General features: G+C 35.0%; 2 protein-coding genes across 16 annotated transcripts in view; one reads left to right on the top strand and one right to left on the bottom strand.

The window, feature by feature from the left end:
* Nucleotides 1–27642, bottom strand: part of IMMP2L (inner mitochondrial membrane peptidase subunit 2) — a 410600-nt gene that overhangs the window by 186290 nt on the left and 196668 nt on the right. The gene's annotated exons all lie outside the window — the stretch shown is intronic.
* The window catches only part of LRRN3 (leucine rich repeat neuronal 3), a 31803-nt gene continuing 29951 nt past the window's right edge, over nt 25791–27642 (top strand). For both annotated transcript variants that reach the window (XM_041713772.2, XM_072921851.1), the window contains exon 1: nt 25791–26360. The gene's annotated coding sequence lies outside the window, so the exon portion shown is untranslated. The remainder of the gene's footprint in view (nt 26361–27642) is intronic.

Here is a 27642-nt window from a genome sequence, read left to right as displayed (position 1 = left end):
TCTACTGTAAGAATAGCAGATTGTAGGAATGAGGTTAAATACATTTTACTGTTACCATAAGTACTTACAACTAATGGAACAAGGAATACGTTTATTTTACAGTTGAGAGACAGTTACTATCAAGTCAGAAAAGTAAAAATAAAATACTGAGAATACAAGACTTAGTTGATATATTACTGTTAGTAATAGTAAAGAAGAGCAAAGAGGCAGCTCAAAATTTTCAGTGTAGGCATAAGACTGCAGTATGTAGATCAGCTACTGTGTTTCAATTACAAGACTAGCAATAATGGTAAATATGTCTAGATTTTAATTAAATTTCCCATAGACTTGAGTATCTGTGACTAACAGTATTTAAATTTCTTCAGTCACGTAATATTTATACAACTTCACAATTGTTCTTTAAGATATAAAGAACTATACATAATCAGTTTTTCACACAAAGAAAGAATTATTATAAACAACTCTGATTATATTCCACATATAATCACCACCTACACTTCAAGAGTATTGTGGGTAATCTGGATCACATTATAAGCATACTCGTGGTCTGAAATCTTTATTATCTTCAAACATAACACCAAACTTTGAAATAATAATTCCTGTTTCCCGCTTTTCTGCATGTGTCCATAGAGATGCTTATGTCTTCCTTTAAAATAGAGCACATATATTTTAATGCCACCCTAAAGACTCTTCAAGCTTTTTAGTTCTCTATGTGGGGATTCACTATATCACTATCTTGTAACATTTTCCCAATGTTTTCACATAGATTTTTAAATGAAATTTCTACTGTAGTCCAGTTTTAATTTGTATGTAGAAATAACCACTCCTTCATAAATACCTAAATAATAGAAAGAAGTTTTCATAGTTTAAATTATATTTTTTAATAGAATTCATCCATTATATTTTAAAAAATCCCTCTTTTCAGGAGCACTACGTTCTTATTTTTTAATGTTTTGATCTGAAGATCACCTTGCTATGTATGCCTGGAAATTAATCTATGCTCTGGAAGTCTTCAAGTCATTTCACTTGGCTATAGAAAAATACATGCAACTTCCAGTAAAGTTTTCCCTAGACGTTTTCCCTGTAAGCCTAGGGAACAATCCAAAGGCAGCACTGGCACGAATAGTCATGTGTGCTAATGTGGAATTGATGCTAATCAAATAAATTTTTGTATCAGGATAGCTGCATTTACAATTCTTAACATTCAAGGGCTCAGATGTGTTATTCACTTGTTAAACCACTTATGCTTAAGAATAACATAAGCCTAATGTAAAAAGAAAAGTGACTTATCAGTGACAGAACAGGCACTAAAGAGAAACAAATATGCTAATCTCCTCTGTCTTTCTATTTATGTAGAAGAAAAATGGTAACCTTTATTTTGATTTCCTAGTCCACAGTTGATTACTAATTATGTTAATTCAGCTGTAGTTGTTTGTTGGATAATATAAAACATTTTTAAAAAACATATAAATTCTTAAACTTAGAGATCCATTTTTAACAATGCCTTTGTGATTTTTCAATGAAAATGATGATGTTGAATTAAGGTGGACCACCTGCTAAATAAACCAAATTTTAATAAGTGTTATTCTACTTGAAACTCTGCAGGAGACACAGAATCAACTGTGTTGACCAGCTTAAAGAAACACCCTCCGAGGTTCAGAAGCTGAACCTAACAGAGTTACTCTCATGGAATTCTATTAGGAGTAACAGACAGCTAAAATTTCCCAGTGTGATTCTTATTCCATTTTCTAAGGCAGTTCTCACCGACCAGACGTTATAAAATACGTCATGAAATCATTCTCTACAAAGACTGAATTATTTGATCAAATGTCTCAATCAAATTATGTGGCAAGCATAAGTGGACTGTACTATTTCCAAACTACTTGTACTCTGACTACAAGTTTTATTGTTTCCTCTCACTTATAATGTACCAGATAGTACAGCTGGGTGCTTAAGATCTAAAAAGAAAACTGAAAGGCAAAGGTTGAATTGATTTGTCAGGGTAAATGCAACAAAGAGGAATATTATTCCTACTACAACGAACTATGAAGACAGTCTTCTGGAAAGGAAGATGAGGTGCCTGCTGCAAACACATTTTTGCATCTTTCCCAAATATAAAGGTACCAGTACTGTGTGTACTGTGTTATGCTGTTAGGTAAGCATCGTTCTTGATCTCAGCAATAGCCAGTGGGCCACAGCATAACCAACTACTTGCCTTACATCAACAATTATTGACCTACTGAAGTAATTTTAAATGGTTATGTGCTTAAAGGTAGATAAATTGATTTATCTCTTAAGAAATCAAAATTTCAAACAAGATATTCTTTATACAACCCCTTTAGTCTCTTTTATTTTTATGTGTAGTCCTGGTGGCTTCCATTAGCTTATATTAAAATAGCTGTATAAAACCTACATGAAAATTCTTCCTAAGGATCTCACTCAATTTAAAGCAAAGAAATGTATTCTGTACATAAGTAGTTTTTTTCTTATTCCAAGTTTTATGACCTCTGCCTCTGTGTAGGGAGGCAACAGTGTTTTTCATTGTTGGGAAAGTACTAGCATCCTGGGTGCATATTTGATTAATGCACGTGAAATGAATGCTGTCTTTTTTCTACACCTCTTGCTTTACACAGTATACCCTTTCAGAATAATGCCTACAGAGCAGGCACTTTTGAAAAGAGGTGCTTAAAATGTGAAAAGAAAAAATAGAATCATATGTATTACAGATAAAATTGCCTAGTAGGCCACCTATGCTCTCTACGCACTAGAAAAAGATTGTTCTCCGTGGTACATTTTCTAGTATTCCACTGGTGAATTTTTTAATGTGCTAAACAACAGGACTTTTATCATTCATCTTGTAGACAAATTTCCACTTTATATATATTTCTAAAGATATTTTCTTAAAGATTCTACCTATATTTTCTCTTTTAATTTTACCATACTATTGTATGTCCTGTGTGGGACACCATACATATTCATTCTTGTCTTTGATCTTAATACCTACAAAATACTTCAGACATTTCTTTAATCCTCTTCTAATCTGTTATCTTATATATAAACATTTATTTTTAGAAAACCCAATGAACTACAACTTGACCATATATATAACTTGACACATAATTTGAACTATATATATGTATATATATGCAATACATAAACACACACAAAGAAGCATATATATGTATCATAAAAACATGTATTTCCCCTCTTAAAGCAAAACTTCCATTATCCTCAATTTTGCTCATCACAGAATCATCTTCAACATTTTGGGATGTTGATTTATGTATGTTTGGATGGCATTGCATCTACAGTCTGATAAGGAATGTCTTTGTTTCTACCACACAACATTAAAAATTTATGTCAAATAGATCTATATAACAATGAAGCATCTACAAAATGCTAAATTATAAACTATCTCCCTTATACTCTGTAGTCGTAACAAATTTTGTAAAAAAAGTTTTCTTTTTTTCCTTAAGTCTTATTATGGAAAAAGTGCAATCTCACTCCTAAATGTCAGTAGCATAGTTTGAAAAGAAATAGCATGGTTAAAAAAAATAGTAAAAAAAAAATCCACAACTTAATGACATTAGGCTTTTGCTACTGACTCCTGTGCTATCACAGAAGTTAATTCAGGAAATATGTTTTAGCTTAAACTACTCAGTAACTGAAAGCTATTAAGTCTGGGTTAGGCAGAAAACTGTCAGACATAATTTAGATAAAGCTGATTCTTCATTGATGAGAGGTAGCTATATTAGAAGCAGCTCAGGCATCAGGCAGTCCTGTTTTTTATGGTTCATTTAATGAAATAATAACAACTGTAGCAATTAAAACTGAATCATTAAATAATTGATGACTTAGATTTTTTCTGTATTAGCAAGTATATACATGCTAATTTAAATAATACATATAGAATTACTAGACATACAACTGTAGAAATCAAGATCTACATTTCTCACCTATACATAAAAATAGACATCTGATATTACACAGGAATATTTGCTTTGGAAATAACACAAGAACAAACCTTTTATGCAGTTTCTATATACTTTTACTACATATCTAAGGCAAACTCAAATTAAGTGAATTCATACAAAATAAGGAGGTGAGAATTCTAAGACACAATTGATAATTGAACTACTATTTTTCCTCTTAAAGAAGAATATACTGTAGGATACATAAGGCCAAAATAGCATATCTTTTTCATTTAAATACTTTATAAATCTTATTTGTCAACTAATATCTTAAAATTGTCATTTCACTGTTTGGTTTAATAGCTCAAGTTGCTAAAAGTATCAGAAACATTTCTAATCTTGTGCGGAATTCTTGAAGTTTCTCATAGCGCATAGGAAAGAAAAATTCACAACAACAATTACCTGTGGAATACACCCTGTGCAGCAGATAAATTGCAAATTATCTGTTACAAAGCCAGGTCCAAGAAACACAGTCTAGCAGACAGAAAACACATGGTTTACTCAAATATGACAATTACCATAAATCAAATCACTATATGACAGATCTTATACCTAGTTAAGAATTTTGGATTTCAAGCAATAAGGAAAGTGAATAATTGCATTATTAAAATCTAAAGATGTTTAAAACCCTTAAATTCTACTTTATAATGTCACATTTAATATCCAAAACTTATCTTTATAGCTTCTGATGTAAAGTGACCTAAAGGCATTTCAATTTTAGAATGAAATGAGATGTCATCTATAGATCTTTAGTATCAGCAAGAATCAATGAAGTGGTAATTTGCAGTAATAGGCAAAACCTAAATATGGCACACCTGGGAAAGAAGCAGCTCTGAGGACTAGAGAAGACTCGTCCCAACTGTCTTTATTCCAACAAAGGCTGCATTAAGCCAAGCTCTCTTACTCCGTTAGAGTTTTAGCATGCAATAAAATTAATGTTCCTCTACATATTGATTTTTCACTTCATAAAAATGTAACACTCTGCAAAAGAAAATTTCATCTCTTTGCAAGTTTTCGTATTTGTTTCTTTCCTTGGCCTAATTTCAATTGGCAACCAAAGTGCTTCACACCCAAGGCTGTCCCAATGTCAGTGTTCTCTGTGCCCAGAAAAAGTAAAGCATTGCAGGTGCCATGTCACTGTCACAAGAAAATTCAACAGCAAAACTCCTACTTGTAGCAACACTAAGTCAGCCTAAATGTACATTTAACTATATACAGTGGATAGCTTCACTGGCCTCCAGTAAAACATCTTTAAGTCAGGGGTTCCCCACGCCAGCTTAACAGCAATTTTTTTCAATTTTCAAGGAAAAAACCTTGAACTCACCCAGATGGAAAAGCTGATTCTTGTCTTAAACAATACTGAATTATTCTATCTGTTTTGAAGAATTTTGGAATGTAAAATAGGATAAGAAAGTAAAAAGAAGATATTGAGCCTGGAGTATCAGCAAGGAAACCATATAGCTGCAATAAATTCAGACTATTGATGCCTGGAGATGCAAGACATCCCACAACTAAATATAAATAGTTGAGATCATTTTTAGGAAGATTTCTTAAGTGAAGGGTATGTCTAGGAACAAAATAAGACCTAGTGATCTCCACCTTTATTGCAAGAGACATGGAGAATCACTGATCTCTGTTTGGTATTTTCAAAGACAATCTGCTTTGCAATGAGATTTAGCCATTAGAAAAACATAAAAAATATTTAATTGGTTTGAATTTTATCATACTTGCCCCAAACTATTAAAAATTATTGTGTGTATTAAAAATTATTGCCTTTCTCTTAATCTTTTATATAATTATTTTTATGGTACAGATATTCTTTCAAGAAAAGCATTATATAATTTCTCTTATTATCTTTGTGAAACCCCATTTTTTAGCATTTGCTTGAGTGTACTGAGTTTCTGTGGCCTGTTTTTTCTATTTGAATCCTAATGAAAGGTGAAGCTTAGAACTACATAGATTTCATATTTTAGATTTCATAATATATTTCAAATCATATTTCATATTTTTCTTCCACTGTATAACTCTTTATGACAAAGCTTTTTATAAAAGCTAGACCATTATAATATAATTAGGAATGCTTGATGATGCCAACAAAATTATAGGCATCTTAGAACCAATTTGCAGAGCAAACTGGAAAAAATCATTATTTCCGTGTTACAGATTCAAAATTTAAAGGTACAAATTAATTAAGACATGAACAATATCTGGGACATCACACAGTGAGTATAAAGAACTTCGACCAATGCTCTAAGTCTGCTGAGCACGGTAGCAATAATGCAGGTGGTCACTGAGTTCTTATTCCCCCTCACTCAGATTCTGTTACTATCACTGCTACAAATATGAAATCAAAATAGGATGGTAAGACCTTTGAAAAAGTAGACAAAGCCTTTCACCTCTTCCACAAACCAAAGTATGCTTCTCAGTGGCACATCTGTATTTATCAGTGTTATCAAACTGAAGAATTTTTTCCAGTTGCCATAGAACAAATTTTATTGTTTTATGGTCATAATAATGTTGCACTGTGTTTTGCAATTCAATCACTTAGCACCATCTGATCAGAAATCTTTCTTTCTTTGTTTAGTATAAAATTATTTTGTCAGGAGCTTCTTCTCATCAGTCTCTTGTTTAATTGCTTTTGTCTTTAGCAACCACAGTATTCAGTTTTTTAATTATATGTTTGGGTAGGCCCTAAATCATTGCAACAGACATGGACAGGACATCATTTGCTTCCATGGTAAAGAACTGACTGTGGCTAAACACTGTCATCTGTAGAATTTACATAAACACATTAATTAGCCTTCCTTTGTTTCTCTTCAAAACCATATTAAAATACCAGACACAGCTGTCTCTACAAAAGATTAAATTCATGTCCTTTCTAATTCATGATGTCATCCCAGTCACAAGCAATTTTCAGTAGTTTTACTTTCAAAGGAAACACAACTAATGAAAACACCAGTATAAAATTTTACATGTGGAAGTTGTGCAGACATTCTACAAAAAAATTTAGTGTTCATTTGAGACCTCTTTCCCATAGCAATGGGAAAGATATATAGGCCAGCATTCCTGAAGCTAAATCAAACTTCACTTCTAATCAAATAAGCAGTTATTATGACAGAAGCTGAGAGCTTGTCCTTCTATTAGAATATTGCTTTCTCACATATTCTGCTGGTTTTGCCTGGGGTAGAGTTAACTTTCTCCACAGTAGCTGGTCTGGAGCTGTGTTTCGGATTTATGCTGGAAACAGATAATAAAGGGATATTCCAGCTATTGCTGAACAGGGTTTTGCCCGAATCAAGGCTTTTTCTGCCTCTCACCCCACCCCACCAGTGAGGAGGCTGGGGGTGCACATGGAGGGGACACAGCCAGGACAGCTGACCCCAGCTGACCACAGGGATATCCCAGACCATGTGGTGTTGTGCTCAGCACACAGAGCTGGGGGAAGGAGAAGGAAGGTGGGGACATTCAGAGTGATGGCGTTTGTCTTCCCCAGTCACTCTCATGCATGATGGAGCTCTGCTTTCCTGTAGATGCCTGAACACCTGCCCACCAATGACTAGTGGTGATGTAATCCCTTGGTTTTCTTGGCTTGCATGCATTGTTTTCCTTTTACCAGTAAAGCTCCTTTTATCTCACCTCATGAGTTTTCTCACCTTTACTCATCTGATTCTCTCCCTCATCCCACTGCGAGGCAAGTGCATGAGCAGTTGTGTGGGGCTGAGCTGCCCCTGGGGTTATAATGACACAAACACATAACAAAATTAATTTACAGTGTAACACTTAAGGATAAGCCAAATCACTGGGGCTTATCCTTAAGTGTTACACTTAAGGATAAGTGTAAAATGGGTTGATGCGGTGGCCAAAGGGGCCTTTCAGAGACTGGGAATGAAAATTTCTCAATCTGAAGAGCAATAGAAATACTAGAAGAGGAAAAATTAATAAAATTATAAGATCTTATATTAGAAAATAATGACATAAATGAATTATTTTACTGCTACAGCCACAGTCAATGCACTTATGTCTACAGTGTTGCAACAGGTGATGACAAAAAGGAAAATGAAAAGAACACAGCAGGAAAGTCCATCATCAAGTGACTGAACCCACTTGTTCTAATAAAGCCCATATATCTTCCACTGTATTGAAATCCATATAATTACTTTTATTCCTTATTTAACTTTAATGAAAATACTGCAGTTACAATTAAATGCCACTAACACATCATACAACATTTGTGACGACAGACAGAAAATTTAAAAGGTAAGAAAATCACTGTGAACACTCACTTTCTCACCTATTTAAGCATAGTACTCTTTATAAGAGAAACAAGCAAAAAAATGTTCACAAGTTAAAAACAGGATTAAAACAAAATGTTATTAGCAAACTTTTAATTGCATTTGATGCATAACATAATTTTACCTTTTTAATCTAATAAACCTAAATTTCTTTTACAATCAGTAGTGACAGGCACAGTACTGACAACACTTACAAAACAAAGGCTCAACACTACACAAATATTATTCAGGTTAAATTTTTCCCAACACCAGGTCTCAGGTCTCTGTCCACAGAGAGTTATATTATCACTTCTTTGCTTATAAAAAAACCCTTAACATACATACAAAGAGTTTATTACACCATACAAAAACATTATAAACAGTATTATTTTTTTATCCTCACTATGGAATTGAGAGTTAAGACCTCACTCTGGAATGGACTCACCCCTCTGTCTGACCTCCAGAGACCCAATATTGGCCATCATTAATGTTTAATCTAACAATTAGCTCAAAGGTTTTGAACGTTTAACATAAACTAACGCTCATCATAAACTAACTTCACTGTGCTGCCAAGATATATTTTGAATACAGAAAGACAGCTTTACTGAAATACTAGTTTTACAAATTTAAATGCATTAAATAAGCCAGAGGAAAAAAATTAAAACAGCCTAGGTCACCCAGCCCCATTGTACCTACACACTCTTACTTTGAATTTCTACTTAGTAATAGATGTTTATTACTCTGTTACCACTGAGGTCCAGAATGAAAACTGAGGCCCCTGAATCAAGTAAAGAAAGCATGAAAGGCTACGAGATAAAGGATGTGCTTTGCCAAAGCCTCCTAAATGCATCTAGATTTGTAGCAGTAACTGCATTAAGTAAACCCATCAGCTGCTGAAAAAGCAGATGAGTGCAAGAGTGGGCTATTTCCCATGACAGGAAATGTTAGCAAGCTGCTCTAACTGGCCAGGCTTCAACAGAACATTTAAGGATGGTGCTAAAGGGCTCTCTTGGCTAGAATACCTTCTTGAATTGACCCTAAGGGCCTTGTGGAGTTAGGGACAGATAAAAACATGCATTACTCCTTTCTTGTGCACAAAACTATTCAATTACAGAGTGCTCAGAGAACTGATGCATTCAATTCCCTTGCTATTTGACAGAAACAAAACAGGATGTGATTAACAACCATGAAAATATACAATTTTTATGCGTATTGAGAGTTATATCTGACTTTGACTATAAACCTGTTTTATACACTTCTCTCTGCAAAGCTGCAGTGATAAAGACACAATATTATTGGAATATTGGCATAGTTACAAAAATGAGTGTGAGAAGCATATTTTTATAATAAAGAAAACATTAGAGTATGTATGCTTTGGATGAAACTTTGAAATTTAGAAAAGCATGCAAAGCATCTTTATTTTTTTAAAGAAATTTTTAGATGCATTTATGTATTTCAGATATATATATTCTTTAAGCTGGTGATTTCTCTGAAATACCACATACCTATGGGAGAATTTCTCCCACATTCTTATGGGAGGAAGCCATTTAGTGAACACTACTATGTCACCTTTCTTCTAAAAGAAAAATACCAATGTCACCAATGGTAAAAAATATTTATATAAAAATATCTACAGAAAATACTTATTTCTGTATACAGAGGTGTAACCAAATCAAAAAAACAGAAGCTATCCAAAGGAATATGCTCGAATTTATTATATGCAATTTATTACTTAGTGTTATTAATTATTAAAGAAAACACATGTATTGTTTGTGTTATAAATTGTATAAATGCTATGAACTACTGAACAAATTGAAACGCTTTATTTTACAGCCCTTAAAGCTGCATTTCTCATTGTATATATCCTCTCAGCCTGACTTTTGGAGCTTTGAAGGCTTCAGGGAGGAATTACTGCAATACACAACTTTCACTCAGAAAATCTGTCCTTTATGTCTCAGAAAATAAACCTCAGCCTCACTAAATATTAGTAATTATATCCAATTTATTTCCTCATGAAAGAGGCATGTTGCTAGTTCCTCTACCCTCTAACATTTCTAATACAGGGTGTGGGGAGATTAAATTTTTTTTAAGTCAGAAAGAGCCTTTTATTTTCTGTCTAATTTCCAGCTTTAAGAATTGTGTATTTTACATATTCCATGTGACAAAAATAACAAGATGTTTCACAGTAGTCGGAGAAAAAAGCTATCCAGCACACTTACTGATCAATCTAGAATTTTATTCCCAGATGGTTATTGTCCCTCATTTCTATGAAACAAAACATCATTGCCAGAAAATACACATTTGCTCTTCTGCTAACATTGTTCTACAGCTTAAATACATTCTCGCTTTGCCAGTGCATTTCTCTTTGAGCGGAATAAAAAGACAATGCATTTTTTTGTTCTACAAGGAGACATAATATTTCCTAATAATACCTAAGACAGATCTCTATTTCCTCAATTCTAGCTACCCATCTTCCACTTCTTCCTTTTAGAATTCATTTAGTTCATATGTGACCCAAACTACAAACAGAATTTCAGATGAAATTCCACCAGTACCATGTACATTGCCTTTAATATTTTCTTTCCACTTCTAAAAATATTGTAATACATCCTGATATGTCTTTACACTTGCCTTTTTTCATTGCCATGTCTCACTTATGGCTTCAGTCACCCTGAGACATAAAGTCAGATCTCTCTCTTCCTCTGACACTTTCAATTATAACTCTCAGCTTAAAGCAGAAAAATCATATTAGTTCCTAATTAGACTTTATACTACAGACTTTTTGTTTCACTCACCCTTCTTTCTCTGACTTTTTAATCTGACTTTCACATCTTTTTCTATCAGCCAGTTTTCCAGCCTTTATTTTTGCACTTAGAGAAATATTTCTTATTGCCTTCAAATTAGGCCACAGTTCAATATGAATTTCAGTAGCACTGATCTGAATTAAACTACGAGTGGAAAAAAAGTGTGGCTCCATATTGGCTCCCCTATCCAGCTTATCATACAGGTTCTGCCAACAGTCAACAGGAGGGCAAAAACAAGCCCAGAAGAAAGGATGTGATTCTTTCAACACACAGATACATCAGCCTGCTCCAGAGGCATTACCCAGTAGTCCTTCACTAGCCTCAGCCTGTCTAACAGCTGCCTGCCATAATCTTCTCCTTTCTATTAGCCTTTATCTTCTCCTGGCTGCAACACTTGTTCAATCCATCAGTCATTGCTCTGCTTCAGGATGCTAAGAACGTAGATCATCATTCACCTGTTCCCACGATCCTGACAGGGCTAAGCAAAGGGTCAGAGAGAAGAGCCTGTGGAGGGGGTGGCAACCCAGCTGCTGATGGCAGGAGGTTGGAAAAACTGCAACCAGGAAGTTAATCTGCAAAAGTTGTTTTACAGCTCAGTACCAGACTAGTAAGAGCTTGCTGCTCTCAAAGGACTGGATCATTTTCACCTTTTTCCTTTCTGTGTTATTACTGCTCCTCTTTTCTGCTTCCAGCAATGCTTTCCTACTCAGGGCATTGCCCAGTCCTTTTGTGAACTGCCACCTGCACCCACCTCAGAGCCAAGGGCTGCCCGAGACACTTGGAGTGACTGCATGCACCTACGCAATCCAACTGGAACACTCAGCAGGGAGAGAGACATGGAGGCAGAACCATGCAGCTCTTTTCCATCTCGTCTCCTTTCAGTTGTTTCATCGATGGATTGTAATACAAACTAAGAATAAGTAGTATCAATAATGAACAACTAAGCAACAAATCTGAGTTGCTTTTCGTATACTGAGTCACTGCAACTCAGTGTTAAAAACAATATACCAATTTAATTGTCCAAAAGGTATTTAGGAGTGGAGAAGATCTAAATTATTCATCCAGCCAGACTCCATAATATGAGCTTATGGTAATTGTGATTGCCCAGTGGGTCAATTAGGAAAGTTCAGGGGAAAAATATGTTTTTCCTTCAGAAGAAGAGAAGAAATATACTGCAACACCACTCTGCAGCACTGAAATAGGCATTGACCATCTTGTCACATTAGAGTGCAGACATACTTGCTGGTATAGAAATATATCATTCAATAAGGTCTCTTGTCCAAATATTTATTACTTAATTACTTACTCGTATAAAGACAAACTTCTGCTTTAATAAATAATGAAATTTTTATGAGGACAGAAGGCAATAGAGTGAGACTTGTGAAACAAACTCCATCTCCGAGGTAGCAGCTGAGAAAATGTCCCATAGTTATTACATGACTTGAGAATGGAAAACAGGTTCTGACACAATTAACCTTTTGGCAATACAGAAAAATTGTTAAAAAGACTAAGTGGTGTTTTCTTGAAGGCCAAAATTTGTACAACTCACAAACCCACACAAACTCAACACTAACTTCAAAACTGATAAACACACAAGGAGCAGTTACAATTAACTTCTGTTTTCAAAAGAAATAATAGAGGTATCAGAACACATTCTTAGTCTGGATGTCAATTTTCTTTGTTTGGAATAAATGAAAAAAAAACAGGCAATATGTGCCAAATATGAACATAGAAAAGAGACAACAAACAAGAATAAAGGGGAAGGTAAAGGACACAACTTCTAAGCATAACAAGGTAACAGTACCTGACAGATAAATTTATTGTGCTCTTAAGTCTCCTGTTACTTGCAAAAGTACTGTTGTGAATGTGTGAAATGGATTCCAGGATTAAAAGTCTTAACAAACTTATCTCTTCCTGATCCACCTTACATCCTTATGAAAATATACATTTTTATTTCTATTATAATGGCATGAACCCCACTATTGCTGTTGCAGGTACAAATAGCAATCAAGGGCAGTTTTACCAATCAAAATGTAGCTGTTTTTCTATTGCAATTTAAAATATACTTTCCAGAGATTTTGCTAATTTAACACTCTAGCTAAGTATTGGGATCATCTCATCTGCAGATACACTTATGTTATCTAAAAAAAAGTTCAGTAGAATTTTATATCTCACACACACACATGGATGACATACAAAAAATAGCAGGACAAAAACAGGATTACAGTAAATTCCATTCAGGATGATATACAGAAAATTAAGTGTTACTGAGTTGTAAATCTCAGAGTAACTTACTACTTCTATTCCTCTTTCTAAAATACCTTTGTACTAATATTTCTTAAACCTAGAGGTGAATTTCTGATCACACTAAAATCAGTAATTCACAAACCAACATTTTACTTATATATGTCCCCCAGTTTTATAAGTACCTCACTATATTTTTTTTAGTTTATGGGTAATTTGGTTTCCAAGCATATAAATAGAGTTTATAATAGGCCTTGGAAAAGTCACCGCAGCATATGCAGTAATTGGTACCCTGAAAGCCTCCATTTCAGATCTTTCATGGCTTCAAGTAAACCAGTAGTAAATTTCTCTTTCTACCATTTTAGTTCTGAACCCAGTCATGTAAAACATTTTACTACAATGTCTATCTCATTTCCTACAAGTATGTTTGGGAATGATTTGTCAATGAAAGTGAGAGTGATTCTATGATTCCTTGAGATGTTAGCAATACATAACTGCAAATGAACTTCCAATTAAGCTGCACAATGCTGATGCTAAATGTCTCATTTCCACAAGCTCTTCAGAGAGGCAGTACATTATCCCAATGAACTACTGAAATACAGAATTACATGGTATTAAAGCTGAGGTATGTGTTACTAGAACTCATTGAATGCTTTCAAAAATAAAGACCTATGGTATTTAATTGTTTAAAAGCTGTTTCTCTCTTTCTTTAAACTCTTTTAATAGTCTGTGAAAATTTTAATATTCACAGGATTTACACACAGGTAAAATAATAGAAGTATGGAATAGGAATAAAAGATTTTCCATGTATTGTGGAGCTCTTGAATACTAGAACTCTTCAGCTCTTCTAGCTGAAAGGGTTGATTAATCATACTATTTAAAGATTGTGACACATTTATGCCCAAACTAATGCAGGAAAAGCTAGTAATTCACAGTTACAAACTTGTGCAAGAGACAGCTTATGTGTTGGGACACTTGATTTTAAATTCTGGACCCTTTGGGGCCCTGCCCATTTCTGGTATTGAACTCACTTAATTGGCATATATTATCTCTCCTGTTTTAAGGTATGAAGAAAGGGGAAAAGAAAGAAAACCCTAATTTGTTGTTATTTGATTTACTTTAAAAATCCTCTGCCACTAAGGTTGACACAGAAGAACCATAATAACTAAGAACAGAGATAATAATTCATATTCCTCCTTAGTCAAGATTATAAACTTTAGATTCACCTTTTTTTAAAAAGCCAGCTGCAGAACATTTATTTAAAGCATAGAAATAGGAGTTGATCATAAATATACTGAGGATGTCAGACCAATTTAAAATAAATCTGAAAATGGGTTTTAGTAAATTATGAACACAGGTCTTCAAGCTTTGTAGAACCAAAATTTAGTCAAGGCAGGGACTTAGTCAAGGCTTCTTTAGAGAGGCAATGGATATTTGGTGCCATCAGCACCCTAGAACCCTTGGAGTACAGTTGTGCTTATCATGGGCAAAGAAAAAAGTCATACTGGTATATGCCAAGTAAAAGTTGTTCTATTCATTCAAGCCAAAATACAGACATTTCAAGGTATTTGCTTACAAGCTTCCAAAACATTTACCAGTGAAAAATTTATATACCTTGCTTCATCTATTTTCCACCCAAAAGAAGAAGAATGGACTGCATCCACAATTTTACCTTTCCATGATTTAAACTGAGAAATGGGGTTGGAGCAGCTGAGCCCAGGCAATTGAGGGGCAGCTATTGCTTAGGCAGAACTTATTCATAAGTGCTTCTCATGCCTGTCCCATGCACATGCTTTGTTTCAAAGAAGGGAAATCCACAGAAACAGAGCCTATTAAGCAGTTCTTAGGCTGACAGTAATGTCCTAGGGTCCGACTGGCCATGTGTTGAACCCTACTAAGGCAGACCACCTCAGACCAATGTTTAAGCCAGGATTACAGGAGTCTTTCTGCCATAGACAAGGAAGGAACAGATTACACACAGGTATGCCTCCGACATCCTTGAAAGTGTGTGATGCATAAGAAATCTTGAAAGAGGAAGCAGAGGACTGAAATTTGTATCCCTCTGGACAGAAGCTAGCAAAGACAAAGACCAGAAGAGTCAGTACAGAAGACTTCAGAGAAAAGAATAGTGAACTCCTTTTTCTAAAAATTAGGGGCAGAATGTGAGAAAGAAATTGCATTTCTTTCATAATCACAAAGAGGAAAAAACTGGGCACATGAAAGATGAATCTGTGGAAAGTAAGATTCAAAGCCTAAGGTAGTTTATAATTAGCTCAGTTAGGAATATTCAATTAAAGGCTTTTAAATGCAGTGTAGGCAGCCATGAAGTTTGGCTTCTCTCCAAAAGTAGTTGCACTCATACCCAGAACCAGGACAGTCTCAGGAGAGATTACTGAAATTAATGGAATTACTAGAATTTCCTCTCCTGGTCAAAAGTTAGTGCTCCTGCCTGATGTACCAAATTATTCCCCATTTAGGTTACTCCTGAGGCACATTTTTAAATAGCAATATTGAGTCTACTTTATGTTTAGTTCAATATTCTCCACGTGACATTACAGAAGCCATGACAAAAATATGTGTCCTGAGAGTACAGTTAGGATATATGTATGAGCAGTTTGATTTCTCCCTCTTCAAGCCATGCATTTTAACTTCTTGGGTTCCCAATCTGAATGTTATTACTATTTCATTAAGGCCATAACTATCTATGTTCTGGTTCCTGAAAGCCTATTTGGCATAACACTCGAATTAGCAGTAATGAGAGGAATACATTCTTCCATCATCAAGTTTGTTACCTTGATGAATATCTCTCTGTAGAAAAATATGAAATGAGTTAATGTACCTGCCTATTAAAGCCACTTCAGGAGATGGCTGAATGTATGAATGGCCTATTAGCTAAAGCAAAATTCAACCTAAGGCCCAAGGAAGAAATACAGATGTATCTAAAAGAGGATTTATTGCAGCTATTTCTTACAGTACTCAAAGAAAAAGTAGATGTCAGCAAAATTTGGAGTTCTAAAAGATCACACTAAAAAAGTTAGAGCATTTTGGGGCTATAGAATTTTGCATACAAAATAGTCAGGCTTACATTAATTTTTTTTGTGCATTTAAGGGTTTTTTGCTACTTCTTTGTAGCTGAACTAAGATTATCTGTCACAATAAAAAACCCAAACAAACAAACCCCAAACAAACAAACTAAAAAACAACCAGAGGAAGAAACTGATGAGAGTACTTGACCAGCTAGTGAGTCTTCTATTTAGTACTCAAAGTGGCAGACTGGGAAAGTATTTTTAATAAAATCTAAGGCCTGACAATTTGTTTTAGAGAGTATTATCAAAAGGATTGTTGTTTCCAGACCTATCTAGAAAAAGTGGAAATAAAATACTTAAATATGGATATTTGTTTCCTTTTTTCTTCTGAACTTTCTGTAGTGCCACTGAACTATTTTTTTGCAGAGATAGGTAAATCACTATTATATAATTACATGTAAATGCAAAATACTAAATTCATGCTTGCTCTATTTATACATACCTGAGTAAATATTGAGAAAAGCTGTTTTAACATTGAAAAATGAGTATTCCCAACTGTTGAGGAGTTAGAAATTCCCATTGTCACAAAAATCAAAATTATCAAAGACAGTTTAATGGATTTTAGAACACACAGGTAAGGATGGGATTTATATAGAAATCTGATAAGTAGGCTTAATCTTCGATAAGCAAAAAAGGATTGGAAAGATCTTCAAAAAAAATGTTAAATTTAGCTGCTTCTTCTCTAGGCATGAAGTCAGCTATTTGTAAACACGCCCCTTTTATAAATATGCCAATCAGTACCTCTGAAAAGGGTTTTTTTGCTAGTGATTTATTTCACCTGAGTCGTGGTTGGTTTGGATTGCTCTTGCTTTGATTTTCTACCCAAACTATTTCCACTGGAAATTTATCCCAGGATGTGATGACTCACAGGGAAGAAAAAAAAAGAAAAATTTAATCACAGTCACACACAAATTTTGTTCTTCTGCTACCTTTTCCTCATTATGTACCAGCAGGATGTATTTATCAGCAGGAATCTTATTTTCCCCCTGACTCTCCTACACTACACAACACAAGGTTTTATAAACCCCTCTGTAATGTGGGCTCTGCTGTCATCTGAATAGTATTTAATTGCATGTGTTCCACTTTGAGTTCATATGATTCTCAAGCACAAAAAAATCATAACTGAATAAATTATTCTAAGTGAAGTGGCCAGTTACTCACTGCTCCTGGAACAGCTCTGAACAACAATCCTGGTGCACCCTCAGACGTATTTGTTTTTTTTTACAGCTGGCTTACAGCTATGAGCTCTTACCTCTTGGTCAGCCAGTAATACAGAGATATGTTCTCCCTCTCAGTTATTTCTAATAAGCTCACAATTTAAAGCAGAATTACATTTTATTGGCTCAAAATGACCTTCCATCGTCAACTTCTTAGAGTGTAATCCCATTTCAATTATTAAAGTCCAAGCAGCCTTTCTGAATGATACTTCTATGTCCCCCTGAGCTGCTTTTTGTGGGAAAACCACCTTCCTTCTCCATTCAACCTGTCCTTTGCCTTCTCATCACAGTGATGTCCTCAAAAGATTTACTTGGCACTAAACAATGTTATATTATCTACTGCATTTTATATGATACTTTTACACAATTGCCAAATAGTTAAATTTCTACAAAATGTTAGTTCTTCTTCTCTGGTAATTAAAATTCCCAATTAAATTACTTACTCTTAATTATTTCTCAGTATCAAATGGCCCTGGTCCTGACCAGGTAATAGTCTTGTAATAAAACAGATTTAACTTTCTCTGAAAGCACCTATCCCTGTTATTTTATTAAAAATACTTATTTCATTTCCTTTATGATAATACTGATATGACTTAGAGGCTGAATGCACTCTCTTGGAAATACATCAGTCACACCATAAAGGAAATGGTCAATATTACCAAACACTGAAGATTTTATTTCTTGCTGCAGACATAAACCAAAGGATAATGACTAGCAATGCTTTTAGTGTTTCTTGAGATATGTTGTGAATTCTTACAATACAAGAGTAGAAAGCAAACATAGCCACTACAATATTGAAATAACACAAATATTCTGAAATATTAAAAATTGATATTTCTTAGCCAAGACAAATGAGTTCTGATATCTCTATGTAATCTAATTTATTTTGCTTCACCCAAAAGTATTCAGCTAAGTCAAGACAAGGACGTGTCAGCTTTACCACAGCTGTCATTTTTCCATGCTTTTAACAGTCAAGGAGTTACAGCAAAAAATGCATAGTGATAGGCTTCTTTTTAATTTTGCACACAATCACACACATAAATCCCTTTGAGGCATATCAGCTTTAAAAATAAACTTTTGTCACCCAAAATAACTCATTAAATATACAACATATATTACAAATAATTATTCATCAGACATATCAGATAACAAAAAAAGATGACCTAAGTTCCTTAATTTCAAAATATGGCATTAACACACACACAAAACATAGGGGAAATTAATTTTCTATAGTATGAATTTTAGGTTGTCATGTGACTCTACAGATACCAGGGCTTTGTAGCCCTTAAAAATAGGAATTTCCATCCATGTCTTCAATTTTCTATCCTGTTTGGCAAAAAAAAAATAACTGATAAACTAATTCATATAGTAGAATATGCTGAATAAGAACATTTACTAGCCAAAAATTTCATTTTCCTGCAGATCTCTGGTAATCTTCTGGATTTCTACATTTCTCTGACACTTTGAACTTATTTGTGAACAATTCTCAACTTAGAGGATCCTTTGAAATCAATTCCAAGTTATTTAAATACTTATATTTTAAACGTGTCAAATCAGATTGATCTGATTTGGCAAACTTTTTATTTCTGAGCATATCAGCTGAGCATACATCATTGTTAGTAGAGGGGTAATTAATTCAATTGTTTGTTAATACAAGTGTTTGGTCAGCACAGAGTATATGTGCTGTTCATGTGGGGAAAATATGCTGACCCAACTATAACATATGTATGGTTGGGTGTGTATTTGCATTCAGGTCTTACATTTCATCAAGAATTTTGCCAAAACAGACACACTTTCCGAGCAAAGGTTTGATCAGCTGTTGAATGCAGAGCCATTCTTGCAGCCCTTTTTTATCTAAAACCATGGATAGAGATTTCTTTCTACTTTGATCTCATGCTATGTTTTGTTTCAGGAAATGAAAATCAGGACTCATATTTGTTGCTACCTAACACCAGATTTTTCAAAAGTCCTTACAATAGAGGCATGCAAAGTACAGGAAGTAACAAGATCTGCTTTCCCTGCCTAATTTATTAATATTTTCACATTGCTCTTTATAGGAATAAAATAATCAAAATGCATACATATATAGACAGATCTCTCCAGTATATATAGATATGTGCACTTTCATAAGCATGTAACACATTATGCTATATGCCTTAAAGATGGAGTGGTTTTATGCCTCTTTTGTTTCCTTTACCTCTTTCTCAGTGTTATAATGCAATTCTGTGTCTGAGCACCAGACTTCAAATGAGAGATCTATTCAAAACATGCACAGACAAAATAAGTGGTTTCCTTAGTAATGGAAACTATGTGAAAGCCTCTGAAACAACTCCTCTTCCAGTAAGTCATGGTGTACATGATCCTTTCTATCCCCAGCTTATTGATTTAAAGATAAATTTGCATTTAAAGAAAAATATTTAATGTGCAGAGTTTTTGGAAGTGAAACTAGAGATGAGAGGGAAGACATTTACTGCATTCCTAGTTACAGTTTGGGTTTTAGCCAGTATGGATATTGTATGTTCCAGTGACCTTTTAATTAATTTTCTCGATCTGCAAGTTGAAAAAAATGAAATTGTATAACTAAACTACTAAGGATTTCACTTAGGTAACCATTACGCTTCCATAGTTTAGTGTATTTTATTCAAACTAACATTAGGTAACCATATCCTAAGCAAACACTGCACTTATCTGTGCTGTTTCTTGTCATCACCACAACAAATTCAGGCTGTTGATGGCATGGGATAATAACTGATACCTCTCTCAGTCTCAGAGTAAAAGTAACTAAAAGGATAATTACATTCTAGTTCTAATCTTTAGCTTAGTGACTCTAAAGTTTTCTAAATAACCAATACAGCTCTTGTAGTTATAAAAAGCAGATAATTTAGAATTTCTATTCTTGTCCACCCATTTTAATATTAAACCACAATAAAATGCAACAAGAATAGTTTGTTTTGTTTCATCAAAAAAGTTAAGAAATTCAAGTCTGAAGATCTGCCCTTGAGAAACACACACTATATATATCACATTTATTGCCACAAATGTGGTGTTATGAGGGAAGGTGTCTAAATTTAAAATAAATTTTTTACTGGAAGAAGGAGGTTTCCTTTCACTGATCACATACTATTTCCCACACCACATAGTGTCGACAGAAATAGTACAAACCTGTTTCAGGTAAAATATCAGTTAATGTTCCATAGAAAGGCAAAAAGATACAAGCAAAGAAAGGGAAAACAGCATCTCTATAAGGAAAGAAATTTCAAGACTTATCACAATCCAATTACAACAAATTGACACCAGGATAGAAATTCTAGGCCTTACATTCAAATCATTACTACCACTATTTTCTTCATCGGCCCTAGATACAGATTAGCTCCAAGAGCTCTGACACTAACTTCTACATTCCATGCACATTCTGGGTCCCACCAACAAGGATCACAAACAAGCAGATCCTTAAGAAAACAACAAGGACATCTCAGTTCTAAAGATCCACCACAGAGATGATCCCAATAAGTTATATCCAATTAACAAAGGCTACAAAACCTGAGATGTCACCACAAATAAGACATGAATTTACTGAGGTGAAATCAATTTTTAAACACATACACTGAGCTTGAAAATTGCTTTACAGATATTTCCTCTGCCTTATCAAGCTGCATATAAAGATTCTCTAGCTGCTTTTCACTATTCTGTTGTCATTAAGAATGTGATGCAGCAAGGTTGTGGTTGCTGTGTGTTACTCACTTTCCAGCCTTCTGCAGGTACTACTATGCCAGGGATTCTTGCCTATTAAAATAGGGTCAAGGATGAAAATTAGAACTCAGACATCCCCATGTTGGACCAGTAGGGATGAAACTTATTGAGATTTTTCAGATCTTGAGCCACTCCTGGAAGCACTCCTCAAGCCAGTCCTGGCTGACTATGGCTCTGGGACCTAAAATGAGGAAAGAGACCATAGCTTTTGCCTGGCATCTCATACTTTTTGTTTCATAGAAAACAGTTGCTACATGAATAGGCAATTTTTCTAGAATAGGAAATACCTCCTTGATCACCAATATCAGCTCTTAACCCCGGCTTTCATTCAACCCCATCACACATGACTGAATTTGCCTGTACTATAAGGCTCTTCAGTATGCGGTTCCAGATTTTGCCAAGTCATATAGCACCTACTACCTACACAGCATTTAAAGAAGCAACTGGGGCTTTGTGTATATGTGAATTTTTTTCCTTATGTGAAATTCTTTACAGATTTGTTTCCATCTGCTTTTGCTCTATTGTATCAACACTAACTCTCAGATCTGATAAAATAAATTTCATAGCAGGTTAAGTAATCTGATACAGCATTTTCCATTATGAAGTGCAACTCTAGAAATTTGAATTCATTGCTGGCAACAAGCCTTTCATCTTCAAAAAAGACAAAGAACAAGAGCCAGAAATGTTGCTTTTGTTTAACACAAAAAAAAAAAAAATTCCATTTTGTAAAGATACATATTAATAAAAATTAGTCTGTATGGGAGCATAGCCCTTTTAGGAAAGCATCAATAGTCTTGCCAGAATAGCTAAAAATGCACATGACAATGTCAGATTGATGACATTGCACTGAAAATGCTGGCAGAACAGGGTTACATGAAGTGGTGGCTCTTTTTTCTCTCTTCCAGGCAAATCACACAATGACAACCAGCTATAATTAAGAAGTCAATTGATAAATTAACTGATGACACCACAAAACATCTTTATTTGAAACTGACCTTAACTCAGAAAGGAATACCTCCCCACAACTCACATGGAAGATATAAAAAGGTGTGCTTTGCAGAACTGGTGAGAATGAATATGTCAAAAAAAAAAAAAAATAAAACAGCTCACTTCTTTTTTTCACTCTATGGGCTACAAGAAGAAAGTGAAAAAAGCAAAGCCACAACTGAACCTCCTCCTTGTAGTCATTGTGCCTCAGAAACCAAGACAGGAGCACATGTAGTCATAAGCAATATAGCTGTTCCAAAAGTGTTGCCTCTTTTACACGTGCACATAATCTGTATGAATACACACTTAAAAAATTTAATATCCAAATTCTGAGATAAAGTGTGTCATGTTAGAATTTAAATCAAATAGTTGTGGTATTTTTACTGTAACTGCATAGTATTTATTACCGTTTTTAACTACACTTGCTGCATTCTAAACAGAGCTCTGTTCTTACAGACCAAAAACACTAGAAATGGTCATGATTAATCCTGAATTACAAAAAAGGATATGGAGGCCCATGGATGCTCTGCCATTGTACATAATGAAAAAGGGGGAAAAGTTTTGAAATCATCTTCCAATTTTGAGACAAATGCAGACACAGAATCAATGTATTTTAATAACTAAAGGGTTTATGAATTGTGTTTATTGTCCATTACAAACAAGTAATTACTTAGTTTATTTAATGTGCACTCAGTAATAAGATAAAACATATGGTAAAAAAAATCCTGGAGTTAGTCTGCATTAATTTCATTGTCTCTCTATCAGTCTGAGAGGATTTTTTTCTATCCTGTAACCTATTAAGCTATATATATGATTTTCATAAAATTGATTACACTGCTATTTTAAAACCATCAAGCATCATAGTGAAATCAGCAGAAAAATAACTTAATGAACTTTAATAATCATAATTGTTTTGTTTATAAAAGATACTTTTCTCCTGCAGATAGTAAAAAGAAATATTCTTTAGCATTATCTAAATCATAAAATTCAATTACTTCATTTTTTTTACAAAACAGAATTTTAGTATGATTTAATAACCTTTTAACTAATATGTAAATGTATGCCTATCAAGGAAGTACTTTAATTGCATATATAGTCTATCATAAGACCTCACTTTCTTTATGCAAGTATACTTTAGTTGATTTAATTATCTAGCCCTCTAATTACACAGTCCATACCAATCAACCCAAATTAAGCACTTCTCTAATCTTAATTTCACATGTCAAATCACTGAATATGTTTTTGCATGATTCTCATGTTAATTAGAAAGTCAGATTTTGAGTGAATGACACTGAGTTCATGAGGACGCTAGGGGCAAAAGCCAAGAAAGATTTCACATAGGACAATACTAGTCCCTAAATTTTTACTTTTCTCAAGATCACCTATTTCTCCAGTGGACGAGATATGAGATCTAGCAGTTTTTAGCTGTCTTAACTTTGTCCAAACCTTTTGAAATATTCTTGTCTCTTACTTTGCCCACAATCCCCTCCCTCCCCTGTAGCACAGGTTAGTATCTTTTGTGGGGGCGAGGTAGGAGAGGGCTGAGATCAGGAAGGATTTTTCTTGCTAGAGCTATAATGTCAAGAAGTCTTACTCTTCTGGCTTTGTGCTTACTTTAAACATCCTGAGCATTATCCCATCCAACACAGGACATTATGTTGCGCAGCAGGGAAAGCTTATAGTTTGACTTGGAAGTTTCAAATGGCTTGCATTTGCAGCTCATGGTGGTGAACATTACATACATCAGAGGCTCCAAGAGCCACTTCCTGCGGGCAAAGGAGAAACAAGATTTCACCAATGAGCCCTGAGGCTACAGAAAGATGATGTGACATCTTTCTGATCTTGATCTTCCCTGTCCCAACCTCAGACAAGAAGACCTGAAAAGTAACTAAAGATGGGTTAGCCCCAACTTTTTCCTTATAACTCTTTAGCTCACATTAGGAAAAAAATGAATATCCATAACAAAGACTGAGAGAAAATAAAAAGACCACTTGGCCTTTCCCTGGCCTAGAGGATCTCACCTATTTGCAGATAATCAATCACATAAATACTATTATTTCATGTATGAAACAGTCCTACTCAGTTGGATGAGTGAAAAATGAACAGCACACACATCTTCGAAAAAATTTAACTCTTTGTTTGCTGTAGTTAGTTTGCAGTATTCAAAAATTTGAGTTGGAAGGAAACAACTGCTTTAATATAGCCACAGTGTAAGTACCAGTGAGTCTAACAGGAATAGTTTTGTAAAATTTGCCCTAACCAATTATAACAACCTGAAATTTATTCAGAATGATGGCATTAATTTAACTAACTTTTCATAATAAATGATTTTATGAAGAATAAAATTATTTTCTTACAATAATAAAAACAAAAATAATGCTGTCCAAGATCTGATCCAAGCTCAATTGAGATGAGACTCAGTATTCATAAAATAGCAACCATTTTATTGTAAAATTTTGGTGCTATTGCTGCTGCAAAAAGTACACTAATTCACACCATTTAGTAATCTTCAGAAAATATTCATACTTTTATTAGACAAGATCGTGAGCCTTTCTTCAAAGCAGATGAGTGTGAAATGAGAACCACATCTCACTTCAGTCCACTAGAGGGTGGTCTGACTTACTCAGGACTATGGGACTGAATTCATGCAAGAGATCCAACATTTTCATCTTTTTGACCTGTTGATAACCAATTCTTTGTGCTTCATTATTAATCATCTCCTATTATAAAGTAATTTGTTTTTTATAAACAGTATATATGATAAAAAAACCTTTTCCTAACAACATCTATCTCATTTATTGTCCTGTATACCTAGGAGAAGGGGCAATGATAATCACAAATTATTCTACAGATTTAAAACCTTCAAAGTTTGTATGCCTTTCAGTCATGGACACAGAATAAACAGGGGGAAAAAAATCCATTCACCAAAGAGCATAGCATAAAGGGAGAAAGAAGAAAGAAAGGGAAGGAAAAATCTGGGCATCCTATTTTTTGTATAATTGGATGGCCATAAAGGACAGACTCAGGCAGAGAGAGATTGAGAGAAACCAATTTAACCAACCCCTTTCAGAGTTCATTTAGAATTTTTATTTCTCAGAAAGATGTATTACTGCTCTTACTTTCTACTGATAAGCACAGGTAGTAAAATGTAATATTTGACAAAATTTGGAAGAGGAAGAATATGTAAAATCTTTTCCTGTCTTAAGCTGAAAAAAAAAAAAAAAAAAGCACCAAAACTGGCAGGAAAGCACAACATTTTTCCTGAATGGTTTCAACATACAGTATCCTCTGAACTACAGCAGCCTTTACAGAACTCCAGTGATCTCTAATAAGTTGTTCTGAGTGCAGATAACTGCCCTTAAAGGGGGAAAAAAAAAATAAAAAAGGAGGGTGGGGGTAGAAAATGTGGACCTCCCAATGAGTTCTGTACAGCCAGAAAGCGTGCCCCGTCGCTCGCAGAGATGGGAAGCGATATCCGGGCGCGTTCACAGGCAGGTTCGGCGTTCCCGTCCCCGAGCAGCAGCCGTGTCACGCACAGACACCCTCCCACGGCCGCGCAGCCGCGCGTACTGCGCGCAGCCGGGCCGCGGCTCCTCCCGGCCAGCCCGCGGCTCCGCTATTAATGACCGCGGAACAGCAGCGCCATGGCAGTCAGACAGCCGAGCGGGGCTCCGCTAACCACCATGGAAACAAGGAGGAATAAGAGCAGCTAGCGAGCTGCTCTCTCCCCCGCCTTTCTCCCTCCGCTGGATTGCGAGCCTCAGACAGCCAGGCAGCAACAGCGCCTGGCAAACGCGAGGGATCTCAGCTGGCAGCACGGAGTCTCTCATGTTGTAGGATATCAATAGATATATCTTTGTATTATAGACTGTTAGACACACGCATGCACACAGACTCCCACCCACACGTACATGTGTGCTCATCTACACAGACTCTGGCTTTAATACAAGTATGTCGCCACCTGAACTAAGGATTCAAAATTACTGAGATGCAAGAACTCTTCCAGCTCTGAAACTACTCTTATTATAGGGTAAGTCCCTCTTTATTTTCAATTTTGCCCTGACTTTTATCTAACTTCTAGACTCTTTCCCCTTTCTTCTTTTTGTAAAGTTATTTTATTAGTGTATTTTCACATATTACTTCCTGAACAGAAATGCAAATGCAATATGCTTTTTATTCCAGAGATAATCTAAATATGCTTGCAATAGTATCAGATTTGTGCATTTGTTATCTTGAAAGGACATCAAAGAATAAAAAAAATATAAAATGTTTCCACTGATGTTTCAGAAGCAATATCAAATTAAACACTTGCTCCATGTTTTGAAACCAATAAAACAAAATATTGTTTATTGAAAGGACAGCCTCCTTTCTTCTCTCTAGTGCTAGGATTAAGGGGAATGCTGTTTATGTCAAGACCTAAAAACCACTGAGCAATGAGGCTGAATGAGCATATCACAAACAGTTATTGAATTTCTGCCAGGCTACATCTTAAGGATTGTGGCAAATGACTTCGCCTAAAAACATCCCCTTTCCAGTCAGAAGGGACAGTGTGAATGTCTGATTACTGATGCAGCTGGAACTGACGCGTTAGGTAAAAAGGATCACATTAAGCAGAGGAGTTCTAATCTTCTTTGGTAATTAACAGGATCTCAGCAGGGTGTCTCTATTTACATGGAAGGAGAATGTTTAAATCCATCACTATAAAAGCTTTGCCTGTTTTAGTATAGCAAGGCTCAGAACTGTTTGTCTTCGCTTTCCATGTCTTTGTTTTCACATGTCTAGCTGGACTTTTTGCCCAGCACTGCTGATGAGAAAGAGAACCCAACACAGGGGGAAGGAGAAGGCAGCAAATGCAGGGGGCTAGAAAAATATCAGTGATTTTCTATTTAACCAATTTAATCAACTTAAAACTCCAGGCTAGCACCACAGTTGTCTAATGTGCTTGTGCTTATGCATGTATATGTCATTTCTTCCATGCAGTATCAGAATACCTCAGTATCCTTTAGATGAAAACACATTTGGTAAAGTGCACCAGCATGGATCTGTGATTCATGCATCAGTGAAAGACAGAGGTAGATTTTACTTTACACCATGAAAAAGACAGGTTAGCTCTCTAATGCATGCTTCAAAGTGAAAAAAATACAATCTGCATCTTGCCATATGCTTTTGTTCGCTTTATAGAGTACTACATCTGTATTAAAAACATCTCAGTATTTTGATTGTTTCTCCTACCCCTTTTTCTCCCTTCAACCTCCTGACTCCTGTGAACTCTGGAGAACATCATAAAGATTCTTTTTCTTTGCACCAATGTA

Source organism: Taeniopygia guttata, chromosome 1A (genome assembly GCF_048771995.1).
Source record: "Taeniopygia guttata chromosome 1A, bTaeGut7.mat, whole genome shotgun sequence".
Classification (NCBI taxonomy): Eukaryota; Metazoa; Chordata; class Aves; order Passeriformes; family Estrildidae; genus Taeniopygia; species Taeniopygia guttata.
Note: the sequence above shows the minus strand (reverse complement) of the source record. Positions and strands in the feature narration are given on the sequence as shown.